Source organism: Anser anser (genome assembly GCF_964211835.1).
Source record: "Anser anser genome assembly, chromosome: 4".
NCBI lineage: Eukaryota > Metazoa > Chordata > Aves > Anseriformes > Anatidae > Anser > Anser anser.
In genome coordinates, this window is record NC_139724.1 from 6328940 (window position 1) to 6342734 (window position 13795).

At 40.9% G+C, this 13795-nt stretch overlaps 2 long non-coding RNA genes across 17 annotated transcripts in view; one reads left to right on the forward strand and one right to left on the reverse strand.

Annotated features, from left to right (window-relative positions):
* The window catches only part of LOC310899314, a 284820-nt gene that overhangs the window by 68525 nt on the left and 202500 nt on the right, over window positions 1-13795 (reverse strand). The gene's annotated exons all lie outside the window — the stretch shown is intronic.
* Window positions 1146-8493, forward strand: LOC310899322. The gene is made up of 2 exons (XR_014584203.1): window positions 1146-5852; window positions 6037-8493. It is a non-coding gene; the product is annotated as an uncharacterized lncRNA (long non-coding RNA).

Here is a 13795-nt window from a genome sequence, read left to right on the forward strand (position 1 = left end):
TTTACGGACTTCCTCTTTCTTCTTCTTTCACATCCCTCAGTGTAAATGACAACGGAGCAGGAAGAGTGCACGCCAGCTCATTGAAGGTGTGTGCCAATGAACTTGTAATTTAAACATGACCCAGTGGAAATTGATTAGGGATATTTGGGTACAAAACCAGGAGCACCTAGCGTGCCGGGGCTATGGCAAATTCATCAGCATGGTAGACTGCACCCTCTCCATCAAAGATGGGAGATGCAAATGCCAGCTCAGAGCTGCCAAGTGCCAGCTTGGCTGCCAAGAAAGTTTTGCCTTTTGCACTACTGCAGATAACTTGATTATAGGAACTTAGTTTAATTGACATGCAGTTGCTTTCACTCAGGGATAATAGTGTCCACGGTTACACAACTCAAGACAAAAACTGCACATTTATATGCAAATCAGTGAATCTGTATGAGGCATTATATTGGCATAAACTATTCTTGTTTAAAATCATGTCTCATCTAATGCATTTTTTTTCCAGAGCATCTGATCTTTAGGTGTCTGTTGACTATGCAGCACTGTGTGGTAGGTCCATCATGCAAAAGCATCAACATGTTTGTGTATTCTATAAAATCACAGACAAAAATCACCTCAATACACATGGTTTCAATAAAGCAGCTGAAAGCTTGTATGACAGTAACAAACAGACAAAAAATATGCATCTGTTTTGGTGCCATTTGCTGGTTAGTGTTAGTTATTTGCCAACAGACATCTGACGTGCAAAGATGAAAGATTGTTTTGCCTCCTTCTCCTCAAACTGCCATAGTCATGATTCACCACTGGACTCCCTTTGAAAATGAAAAAGTTGCTATCAACTGTTCCTCATTATCTGCCGCAGTCCATCTGGAACAAAGTTTCTGTTAGCTTGCATAGATTTGGCCTAATTGTTAATTAATGTAATTTATTAACTTCCATAGATGGGAAAAGATGGAAATGAAAGCAAAAGAGCAAGACAGTCTCAGGGAGAAGATGTTTCTACAGCAGCTGAGCACTCCATGCTTTCACGGCACTGTTGTGAAAGTTCCTGTTTCAGGCTCTCAGTTCTCCTTGATGATGGTGGCATTAATAATTGCCAACAGGGATAGACTTCAGACTTCAGAGTGTCAAAAGAATTACGGCTGTAATGTCAGAAAATAGGAATGTAAGCCATGCCAAATAAACACAGAGTTGGTAGGTTTTTTTTGATATGTTTAGATTTTAAATCTTTTTAAGGGATAGCATTGCAGGCTTCAAGTGACCTAGCAAATAATTAATGATAATAGGAAATCACAGCAGAATTACAGCAGCTATTTCACCAAGAACTTGGCCATCCAGCTACGGAAGAAGAGCCCTTTCCACCTGTGAGTCTTTCGAAAAAAAAATGCCGTCTTCCAAACAGTCTAATGGGGCAGCCTGATCAGAGACAAAAACTAAAACACTGACTCTTATTAGCAATATTTTTCACTTTATACCGACTTAACAAAAAGAATGACTGGACGAATTCATATAACAAAGTTTCCTTAAGGGCTCTTAAATCTCAGAAAGTCAGTGAGCTGCAAATTGTTGCAGGCTCAAAAAGTCCTTGGAGGGACCATCCCTATATGCCTGTCCTGCTATGCTGCCTAGGCACCCAATGTTGGCTGCCGTCAGCAGCTTCTGGACTTGCGTTCAAGACAGCGACTTCAGAGGCAGATCGTAATTACAGGTCTATTTTTAGAAGCTCTAATTTTGGCAGGAGGCCAAAAGTTGTAATAAAACAGCTTTGGTATTATCTGTCATCTCCAGACATGGAAAAGGGCCATGAATTCAGTATGGGGGTAGATAATGTAGATATATTAGAATGCATTATTATCTACAGTGTTGCCTATTGCCAGTTTCATTTTTATTGCATGGCAAAGGTCAGCACCTTTCGGTAGCTCAGAGGTCCCAAAGGATGACAAATTACCAAGAATTCATCTATTCAGCATATATATGAAGCCATCATAAGAGAATATCAGCATGGTGCTAGCAGGCTCTGATCTACAATTATATGCTTCTTTTGGCAACAAAGATTTGTCCACCACTGATGGTGGACAGATACTGAGGGCTGAAAATTAATACAGGCAAAATGAAAGTAAGCTGGCACCTTACTTGTTCTTCAGCTGAAAGACAGCTTACGTTATCAAGATTCACAAGGCTCTGATTCCTACTGGAAATTGAGCTGTGTTTGGTTTCAGAAAGCTGCAAGAATATTTTTATTTCAGAATGTCTTACTGTTATTCCTACAAAACACAGGTCTATCCAGACTTTTTTCAATTAAAAAGAGGAAGAAAATGGAATGAAAACACCAATCAACATGGGAAAAAATGGAACATTTGTATACAGAAAAAATGAGACTTGCTTCCATACCTTGCTCTTACAGGCACAAAGCTCTTGTGGGTGCCAGACCTGACAGACTTTGTTGGATCCTTCAGGACAACTTAGTCTCAGCCAGAAAAGATTGCACTGAGCCACGTATTTAGTGATGCTTAAGTGAGCAAACAATTACATTAGTACACCGATACATTGGCTTATGATTGGTGTCCAGTTAAATCATTTTGGATGTGCTTTACAAGAATCTGCATGCTCTACATCCAAGAACACTTTGGAGTCTGTCACATGATGGGATGGCAAGAAAAGTTACACACCAAAGAGTTCAAAAATTGGGAGCTTTCAGAGAAAGGTCCAAAACCTGTCATTTTGGCCCTCGGGTTTTATTCTGACTAAAGTACCATTACACCATCTCATTTTATCTCACGATACATCCCTTTGTTATTGTTGAGCCTTTTACTCCTCATAAGGCTCTGGCCTCAGTGGTTAACTGTTACAGCCAGCTCCCCTGATGGGTTCTCCGCTCTGTGAAACAGTTTTTAAAGTTTGTCACCTTCAAAATATGTTAAAGTCTCCGTGTTGTATGATCAGAAGAGGTGGCTAGAAATGTCCAGCTGACCATCTCCTTTGCCCCTCCTGCTAACCCTAAAATTTGTTCTCCACATTGGCCTGACAGAGTCTGAGATGGTTGCACTTCAGACCACTTTGCAAGACCCGTCTATTATTCTCTTTTTGCCAAAGAGACTGATTTGAAGGGGTGTGAATTTTTGTGAGGCTTAGGAAGTGTTGAATTGACTTTTCTGTCACTTTCGCTACATTTCACTTTCCATGGGTTACAGCTCTGATGGAAATGTCCTTATAGTCTATGATAGGCACATTCTAGAAATAGCACGTTAAATAAATTGAAATGTTTTTAAAAATTAAGAATCCTCCAAAAGTTTTAAAAATATAGACACTGTATATAATCGACCAAAAATAACCATGGCGTTTTTATTTTTGGCAAAAAATATGGAGCAAGAAGGAAAACTATGCAGTTTAATTTGCTTCTTGGTATTAGTTCTTATAGTATTTGCCAGTAATGGCAACATTATAATTTGTAGAATTAATTAATGATCTGGCATCTGATTTTGATTCATTAATGCTTAAGCCAGCTAAGTCTCAATTATCCTCTGGACTATTTATTCCTTAACAAGCTTTTAGCTAATGTGATTTTGAAAATATGAAAATAGGTCTTAACTTGCCTTTAAGAAGTGGCAATATTTTAACACTCCTCTATAAAATAAAAGAACCTTCATATTTTTTCGTGCTATTATAGTTACATTCAAAATTAGACTTGGGGATTTTCAATGTATTCACTAAATATATATTATATTTATATGTACCTGGAACCTGACTTCAATTTAGTCTTGATTAAAAAATGTACTGAATTGGAAACTGTGTAATAAAGGATGCCTAAATCATACTGACCCAGAATAGCTCACTCAGTCAGACAGTTAGCAAATAAGTGCACGAGCAAGCAGATGATACGAGAATTCAAAATTAATTTTATTCTCAGAGGATGCATAGACTAGGAGATAGCATCTGATTCTATCTGCAGAGGTGTAAATCCAGAGTAACACCTTAGCTAAGGTCTCGTTACCCTGAATTTCATTGCTTATCCTGCAAATGATCAGAATTGGACTCTTCTGTGCCCAAGGCTAGGTTAAAGTAGCTGAAATATCCAGTATTACTTCACGACATTTTTGTGATGCAACTGAAAGCTTCTACCGATTTCCAGGTATTTATTAGTTATAACTAATCCATTTACCAAAGTAATTTAAAGACTCCTGAAATTTCCTCCAAATGACTGGTATTTTTGAAAGTTCAATCACCACATCCTTTAGGAAAATCTGCTCGATGAAGTTATCGCTTGTGCTGCAGTTGTATTATGAGAGTGGGCATCCAGAAACTGCATACCATTGATTTAGGATTGTCAGGCACCAGTTTAAGAGCTGATGTGAACTCATCTCGGGGAGTTGCTTCTATTGCTGGGCTCTGACGTGATGTTTGTGCCTGTCATCATCATACCTTGTCCCCGCTCACATCAAAACAGAAATGCATAATTACAAAGATCAGTAAACATATGAATCACAGACGTTTTAACCAAATTAACAACCTTAGTTAATCACTTTAGTTACTGAGAATTGTTCTGAAAGTACCTTCCAAAAGCTCTCCGGCATTATATAGATGGTAGAAAATAGAAAACTAAGCCATCAGTGTTACAGCACAGGAAATAACTCATCTCCTGAAATCGTGCTTCCTTCTCCTAAGAAGCCATTCAGAGGCCTTCGAATACCTGCATTTTGGTCTAACACCATTGGCATCAGCGTAGTTATTCTTACTTCACACTGCTATGACACCAGCTTGAGCTTTCCTTACCCCTCTCATCCAAAACAAAAACAAAAACAAAACACAAAAAAAACCACAAACAAACAAAAAACAACAAACAAAAAAACACTTGAGACAAACATCTGAGACTATCTTCCTTCCCCTTTTTAGATCAAGTTGAGCTCCTTTCAGTCCAAGATGGGTCCATGACTGCATGGAGAGATCTGTAACACCAGCTCCTCATTATCCCCAAGGAGCTGTTAGCTCAGCCAGGACCCAAAGGGCTTCCCCTGATCTACCGAGTAGGGGGATTGCTCATGTCCCAAGCTGCCTATGGTTGTAAAAATCAAACCCCATTTGCTGAGTCACATGCTCTGGCCCACCAAATCCACTCTGCACTGCTTCAGGGGCATAAGGCAGCTCTAAACCTTCTTATGTGGCCTGTGCAGAACTGGGATGTCACAAAATCAACTTCCAGAGGCATACCTGAGGCAACAAACAAAGGAATTAACCTCACAAGGAGAGGGCCCAGTCACCTGCGTCACTATGGCATGAGCACATTTGGACTACGTGGTAAACAGAGACGGTTGAGCTTGGTCTCTAAAGCTAGGGCTGGACTGGTGGAAGCACGATTTTTTCTCAATTCCTTTGAGGAAAGGATTTGGTTGAGAAATCAGAGCAGCCCTGATCACTTTTAATCAACTGAATGAGGGGGAAGGAGGGGAGCTGGAGGCTCGGGAAGAAAAAATATGTAAAGCTTAAAAAGTTCCAGCTGCTGCTCTCTCTAATGGAGGCCTGGTTCCTCGTGAACGGTGGAATAGTTAGGCCACCTGGTGGTAACCGGCAAACCAACAACCTTTGCAATTTCCAAGCCACAATAAATAGCCTGAGGCCTAGAGAGCTCAGGGGGTTGTCATAGGCTGGGGGAACCTTTTATTCCTGGCGGCTGCTGTGCGGCCACCTCTGGGAGACAGCAGGCAGCAAAGGCCTCCATCAGCCGCTGCTCAGGGGCAGTGCAGGACAGGCTGATCTCTGGCTGATTCCTGTCAGGCAGCTCCCTCCATCACGCTCTCCCACCTCAGCCAGCCTCTCCTTTGCCTCAGGAGAAAGCAGTTTCCAGGGACAGGTGAACTTAGGTAAGCTTGTGAAGCAGGGGGCCTAAGTGGCTGAGCGAGGGCCCCTGTCCTTCAATGCAGCATCAGGTCTGTTAAGTAAGTGAGGCTGCTGCGTGTAGTCATCGCTACACGATCACTATTCTTATTTTTATGAATATTCTACAACAGAGTTTTCATTTCTGTGCCTGTCACTTGTTTCTTCCAGCAAATCTACTCACCAGAACTACCATAAAGGATCAGATGTAAATGGAGAGTGCATGCGATGCCAGTACTGCTGGTGAAGTCCTTCTTCAGCAGCGCTTCTAAGTACCAATATTTAGTGTCTATGAACTTGGCTGCATTGGGCAGTAGGGCAATTCCAAAGGGCATTCACAGATGGATTCAGCACAGGCAAATGAATACAAAAGGAAATTTGTTTGACAACGTAGTTCTTCTTAAATAAAGAACTGACAGTTTTGCTCAATTCTGTCCACTGCAGCTTTTATCTGAGCCTGGGGAAAACAAGTCACCATGTCCAGCACTGCTTCTAGCTGCTCTCTCCTCTGCTGTTCTTGCCTGATTCTCTCACTGCGTTCTCTAACACTTGAAAACTCACCAGACTTGTGACTCACATTTTAATCTTATCCAAGTCACAATGTTTATTTCACAGGATGCCCAATTAAACAGTAATTCAATCTGCTCTGGAGTTGTTTCCTTCCCCTCTGGTGATTAGTATAACCTGAATAATGTAGGAAGCACAGGAAAAAAAAAGGCAGTAAACAACTTCAGCGACATCGGGAGAGCAAGCTGCAACTTTTCCCACTGAAGAAGAGGGAAAAACAGCATGCACAAAAGTGTTAACATGGGCCATAATTTCTGATGTTCTCTGACTCTCAAGAGCAAGAGGAAAACGGTGCTACCTCAGTGTGTCTTATGGATTCCCTTTAAGCATGGGGAAACAGGAGCAGGTTGTGGAGCTGTGCAAACCACACAAAGTGAAAGAAAATCTGCAACCCCATCTTCCCTGTCCATTTGAGTGCCTGCTTTTGCCCTTCATTGAAACCACTGCAAGTACGCCAGTTCCTCGCACCTTGCCTCCAACACAAGCGCTGGAGCTTTGAGCTCTCTAAGCCAAGGAGTGGGTTCCTGCCTATCACTTGCTGCACGCTAATGTCCAGGAGCCCTAAAAACCCAAAGGGGATTTTCATCATGGCATTTCTCAGGCCTTTCTTTTCATCTACACACAGGCACATCCAGAGCCATGCGACCCACACAAATTTACTTGTTATCTGCTCCTACAAGTACAGTGCCAGCAGTCTTCTGCAGCACCCCAGACTCACGCTGGAGACATGAAAGGAGAGGAAGAGCTCAGCATAATGGGCTGTTTTTCAAAAACAAAAGAAAACTTAACTAGACTTACATGTTGCCTGGTCTTTAAAAAGCAAGTAAATGAAAACCTCTTGGGAAACTGCAGGTAGGGGAAGCTCAGAGCTACCTTCCCAACTCACACAACTCGGCCAGCTCGGAGATGAATATCAGGAGGAATGCCCTGCCACACACAGGGACAACTCTACAGAAGACCTCTCCTGTTTACGCAAGTGTTCTGACAAAATGTGCCGCTGGTTCCTTGCTGTACCGAGGCACCAGATGCTAGTGCCGGGTCGAGGCCCAGCTGTGCCTCTGGGCTCTGCTGAGTTTGTGCTGGATGCCAACTGAGCAGGTATTGCAGCCTGGGATGCTGCAGGGCCAAGCAAACCGTGGCAAAGGACCTGAAGCATGTGGGTACAGCCCTCTCCAAGAGCCAGGCATTCTCTCCTGCTTGCAAAGGCAGCAATTTTGTGGCTTAGGAAGAGGTATTGCCATCCGAGCTCCTGCTGGGATGCCGCTCATTACTCTCGGCTGTGCCTAAGTGGCGTTACTGTGAGCTCCTCGCGCAGTGTGCCTTGTGCCCCCCTGCTTTTCTTTTCTTTTTTTTTCCTGGAAGAAGTTTGGTGTTTGACTTTTGTGGTTCTAACAGCGTAAAATTCTTCCCAAAGAAATTTTCAATGTGCTTTGCTGAGACTTTCTAAAAAAAATATAGATTAATTGTGATAATTAAATTTCCCTCTGAGTGATTTCTTTGATAAATGTGTCTAGTTAGGACTTTCAATTAAGCACTGGGCCCTGCTGTGAAGTCAGACTGAGCTTCGTGTTGCAGGCATTTATTGCCTCATTTACACAGAGACAATCTGAATTATTTTACATTACGCTGTTTTCTTTATCTGTCTTTTTTTAACACAGGTATTAGAATTCTTATTAACCCTTCTATCAGGGAGCCAATTAAAAAGGTACGGTCAAGCAATTTTTAATTAGTTTGTTATGGTTTAAATAAGCCTCCTGGTAGCATGGTACTTGAAATCTCTCTTTTGTCCATACTGCAGCCCTTTGCTGCATGAACTCACTGGTTTGTTATTGTGCAGATTCTCATGGACTCCAGGTTGGTGATAAAAGAATATGAAAATAATATCAAGTGGGGAAGGAAAGACATTGACCCCCAAGACCACAATATGACGAATGGTGGTAATATGCAACAATTCTGGGAGCTTTTATGTTTTTGCCTTGTCCAAAATTCTGAGTAAATGGTAACGACTGCTTGGAGAATTTCAGCTGTCGGGGGGGCACTCCACCTTGAAGGTTGCTGTGTTTTAAAGTTATATCCCTGCACTCCAGCATGGCTGCTTGGCCACTTTGAGTGTGGATTGAATTATTTAAGATACACATTTTCTACCTTGTATTATGAATTTGGGGTTATTTGTTTGCTTGTTTTACTAGCTACTGGTATTGATGGTTACAGAAAAATACCCATGTGATTGTCAGTCACTGCTTTTAACTGTGAAGAGTGAGTGGTCTACTGATTTAATAAAAAAAAAGAATTAAAAAAAAAGCAAAACTCATCGAAAAGAGGGTCTATTTTCACTACAAAATCCACATCTAGATACCAAACTTCACTGTCATTGATAACAGAGCAGAAAAAGTCTACTAGACTTAGAAAATGGTTTTAAATTTTTATGAGTTTTCTGTAATGCCATCCGCAGCTACTCTAGCGAAGATGAAATTGCAAGGTTTACCAACTGATGTGCTTTGAGATATAAATCAGAAACTAATTGTCTGACATTAGGAAAAAACATGTTTTTCTCTCCTCCCACACTACCCAACATTTTTTTCTATTTCCTTTATACTATGTAGTATTTGTGAATGTATGTAATGAGAGCATATAAATTCCTTATTATATTTTTGAGCTTGATTTTGATGCAACCCTTGAAGTTGGTATGCTTCCCATATGAGAGTTAGTCAGAGGCATACTTTAATTCATATTAAACTGAACCTTTTTGGGGAGGGCAGGAGGATTTCAAGGGAATCTCTGTCATGCAAAGAAATCATATTGTCTTTCCGTATATGAATCTAATATCTAAGTGCAGTGAGACCTCCGACTGTATGGAGCAAGATATATTAAATGAGTTGTGACTACTGAGAGTTTGAATAATTGATGGAAATTTCAATGCAATTAATATAAAGCAAAAGACATGAACTTGTTGCTGATAAATTAGGGTTTGTGGATTATTGAGGTATGACAGTAAATACAAATGTCAGCCCCTCCTTTTTTTCCTCCAGTATAAAACAGCAAACCCCATGCTTCTAACGCAGATTTGTTATGCTCCGGCATATCTAATTTCTTAAACTGGTAAGACAAAGATAAGTACTGCCAAATAATGGAAGTGTACGTTTTAAAAATCCAAATGCTATTTTAAATGTAAGCTAAAATGAGAACCTTGTGTGGTTAATATTTATCTAGCATTCTCTCTCTTTGAGGCACATCTTGTCATATAGGACTACGCTGTTAAAGTGGTTCATGGGAATGATGTGCATGACTCCTTCTCTTGCTAATGGGAGCTGTGTGCATAGAACAATTTAGCTGTTAGTGCTCTGAGGAGAAGAGAACTTGAATAGCAGGGGCTTGGAGAGCAAAATAAAAAGAAAGCTGCTAAGGGCATTTGAAAATACACTTGCTATTCTTTTTCTTCCTAAGCATTGCTGCAGTAAACAACCGCTTCAAGATTCCTCTTTAAATAAGTGACATGAAAAGGAAAAGAGCATGACTTTGTATCAACAGCCATTCAAAATGTACTGTGGTCCCAAACTAACCTTGGGGGTAAGAAAGGCTTGTGGGGGGAAGGGTGCCCGTGGTGGTTCTTCGGTTTGGTTTGCTTCTTGGCTGGCCGTTGGTTTAAAGCAATTATCCCTAGTGGGAGTGTTCTGACCCAAATATCAGGGATGCTCTCTTTCCTGTGGGGAATGTAGCTAGGCCTGGATTTGAAAAACACAACTGCCTAAAGTTAGACTCCCAGATCCGTGTAAGGCACTAAAGAAATGGCCTGATTTTCAAAAGCATCAGCTATCCACAGACTCCTGGTCAGGGTCCTGACCCAGCAAAGCACATGAATATTCTCTCCAGCCCCCAGCCCCCAGGCAACGTGATTGCTCATGCATTTAAGGCTAAAGTGCTTAAGTGCTCCCTTAGGTAGGGGTTAGAGAACTTAACCAGGGGTTAGAGAACTTAAACATGGGTGCAGAATCGACTGTGAGCCATCCATTCCTGTAGAGCTTAGCTGAAGGGAGGTTTTTTGCATTTGATTTTTTGTTCGTTTTATCACTTTGCTTGTTTAGGATTTTCCCGACCAAGCTGTATGCAGCAAAGTGCTTTTAAGCACACTGCAAAACCTGGTTCCTAACTTTTCCTGAACAGTTTCCTTTGCAGGGTGGGCTACCAATACACAAACTGTTACAGGGCTGTGTACAGCTTCTAAGGTTAGGGCAAATGTATACCAGACAGGAGAGCAGCTTCTCTTAAAGGTTAAGCTACTAGCAAAGTCTTACCGATTTTGTAGTCAGGCCTAGAAGGACCTGGGTTATTAAAAATGCCAAATAGCATTATGCAATGCACAGCCCTTTCCTAAATGCTATGATGCGTATCTCTAAATGAGTAAAAAAGTGGCTTAAGGTACTGGACCAGGATACAGAAACCCTGACTCCAATCCCCACTGCCACCAAAAGATTTACATATGACCCTGGGCAAGTCACTGCCTATTCAGTTCTAAATCTGTAAAATGGCAATATGCTTTTCTGCCTTTTGAGCGAGGGGAGCCTAAAATCCATTAGCGATTGTGAGGCACTCAGATATTAAATTCTTAAGTGCTTAGATACATCAGTAGAGGAATTTTCCAAAGAGACATTATTGAACAGACCTGTGCATGCTTTTTGGTAATATTCATCATAATGTGTTGTTGTATATCTTTATTCCTGATGTTTTATTTATTGCAAAGTATTAAAGGTTGGGTTTCCTTGTGGGTGTGGATTGACTTGGAGGAGTTCCACAGGGAAAGAAAATGTTTTCTGTGTTGTAAGACTAACAACATAACAGGAAAAAGAAAAAGCTAAGGTTGCCATTTGATTGAGACAATAAATAAATGCCTTCACTTTAGCCCACAGTGTACCATCTAACTATTAAGTTCTTATGCCTGTACAGTCTCGTTCTTAACTGCCTTGCTTTTCACCTATTGTTTTCTTCTGCTTCTAGAACTGATATACTAAATGTTACAAAAAACGAAAACCCCAAACCAAAACAAAAAAACCCTCCACAACAAACATAGCGATCAACATACATAAACCTGATGATCCTCATAAGCCTCAGTTCAGAGTAGTTCACACAGACTGCACTGCATAAAAGGCCTTTAGGAATTTGGGTTCTCTTTCTCGGGTTGAAATCTCCCTTGGACTGCTGGCTCTGCAGGGGCTCGGTACCACTCACTCTCAGGATGAGTCTGACTTTATATTCCAGTATCTTGCATTAGAGCTGTCTACTGCATCACCCTATCCATCCCATTACTCATCCTGGTTTCCCTTATACTCATTGATGTGGTCTTCTTTTGGGGTACTTTTTGTCTTTTATTAATAATCTCTTTGGGAGACTAAATTAAACAAGTAGTACTGTATCTAGCTTTTATAGATAGATTTTAGTATTAGATATTTTAGTAGATAACCCTATGTTTATTTTTTAATATTATCCATGACTATGTTGTGTAACACAAAAGAGTATCTACATTTTCTTAATCATTACTCTGAAAGTGTTTCAGGAGCTTTCAGATTAAAAGGCTCTAAATAAAATGCTGGGTTTTATTATCACTAAGTGGGGCTCAGTTTAAAACATAAACTGTCTGCGGCTTTCATACAGTTGCTATATATCCCATTTGATACTTGTCCTATTCATCCAGTGCTTTGACACACAATTTGTAACGCTGCACTCTGCTTTATTACTCCCAGTGATTCCTTTCTGTTCACTCTTGGCTGGTGCTCTGAACCACATAGGTTCTGTGTTGTATTGGTATCACTAAGGCACTTTAAGTCACTTTTGTGTAATTTGGATTCTGAGCTGATCCCAAAGATTGCTCACTTTATGAGTTATATCACTCTAAAGAGAGCTCTCTATGGATACCCCTGCAATTCAGAGCCACAGAGAACCCTTTTTGAGTGTTTTGTGATACAGACATATCCCTTTTTCTTTCTAGCAGGCACTGGGCATTGCTGAAAGTTGGTCAGAGCAGGCTGTAGAATCGAATAAGCTTTAAACACATTCTGCTACCAACTGAACTCAAGTCACAACAACATAAAAACAATTAATGACATCTCTGTCAGTCTTCAAAGGACTTACAAAAAACGGGTTACAGCACCTGTGTTAGTTAAAGCAAGGGATGCTCAATTTATAGATTAGGAAACTAAGGCAAAGACTCAGTTTACCATATCAAAATACCTAAAGATTAAGTTTTTAAAGTAGTTTTCTACCAAGGCCAAAGGGCAAAAGGTGAGGTCTAAAGATCTTCAAATTGTCTGTGTCCTGTGTTTTTTTGTTTGTTTTGTTGTTTTTGTTTGTTTTGTTTTTAATTCCTCCTGCTGTTTATAGTCCTTCTGTAGCATTTTTCAGAAAGAAACAAAAGCCCATAAACTTTTGCCTTCTCCCTTCTCCCCCCCCCCCCCCCCACTTATTTGGAAGAAAATGACATGAAGCTAAAAGGTTGCCTCTGGATCTGCTCTACACTGCTTGACAAAAGAAAAACTCAAAGCAAAAAAGGGATTTTAATTAAGGGCATTTTGGCCAACATTTAGAACGGAACACGCAGCACTGCTCTTCTGTTCCTGCCCTTTGCTCGGTTACCCGCAAAACTCAATCCACATTCATGCAATTTGCTCTGCCCACAGCCTGAAATCAATGAGGGCACCTGCCACAGCCTGTTATTGTTTTTATTTATTGTCTGTATTATTAGACCACGCAGGAACCCTAACAACAAATATTGTCTAAAGCCTTGTGTAAAGGTTGAACAAAATGATGGCCCTGTCCCAAAGTGATTACAAACTAAACAGAGGACAGGAGACCACAGACAGATACAAAAAGACAGACAGAGAATAAAGGAAATGAGAATGCTCAGTGTGGCTGACAGCAGTATTACCTCACTAGCAGTATAAAGGTTGTCAAAGGTTTTGTAGACGTCGTGGCAAAGGAGAGCTTTAAGATGATTCTAGAGGGCTACCAAAATAAATCTGAGGACATTTAGGCAGGGTACTCTCCGAGTATGAGAGGCCATAGAGGAGAAAATGAGGAAGGGCTTGCTTTGGGATGGCAACACTGGACAAAAGAAGATGGTACATTTTTAGGGTTTTAACAGAGTTAAAACTGCATCCCTGGCTACACTTAACAGTGACCCCTCTTTTAGTTTCCCCCATATTGAACTCTAAAAAGGTACATAAGGACCAAGCACAGCAGAGTTAGAAGTCTGCTCAGTAAGGGCAGTTACTGGAGCTGCTCTGTTCCCTGTTCGTGCCTCCTGACAATGAGAGATGATAGGTAGGGTCCCAGGGGACTTGAAAATGAAGATAGGCAGCTTATGTTGATGCGA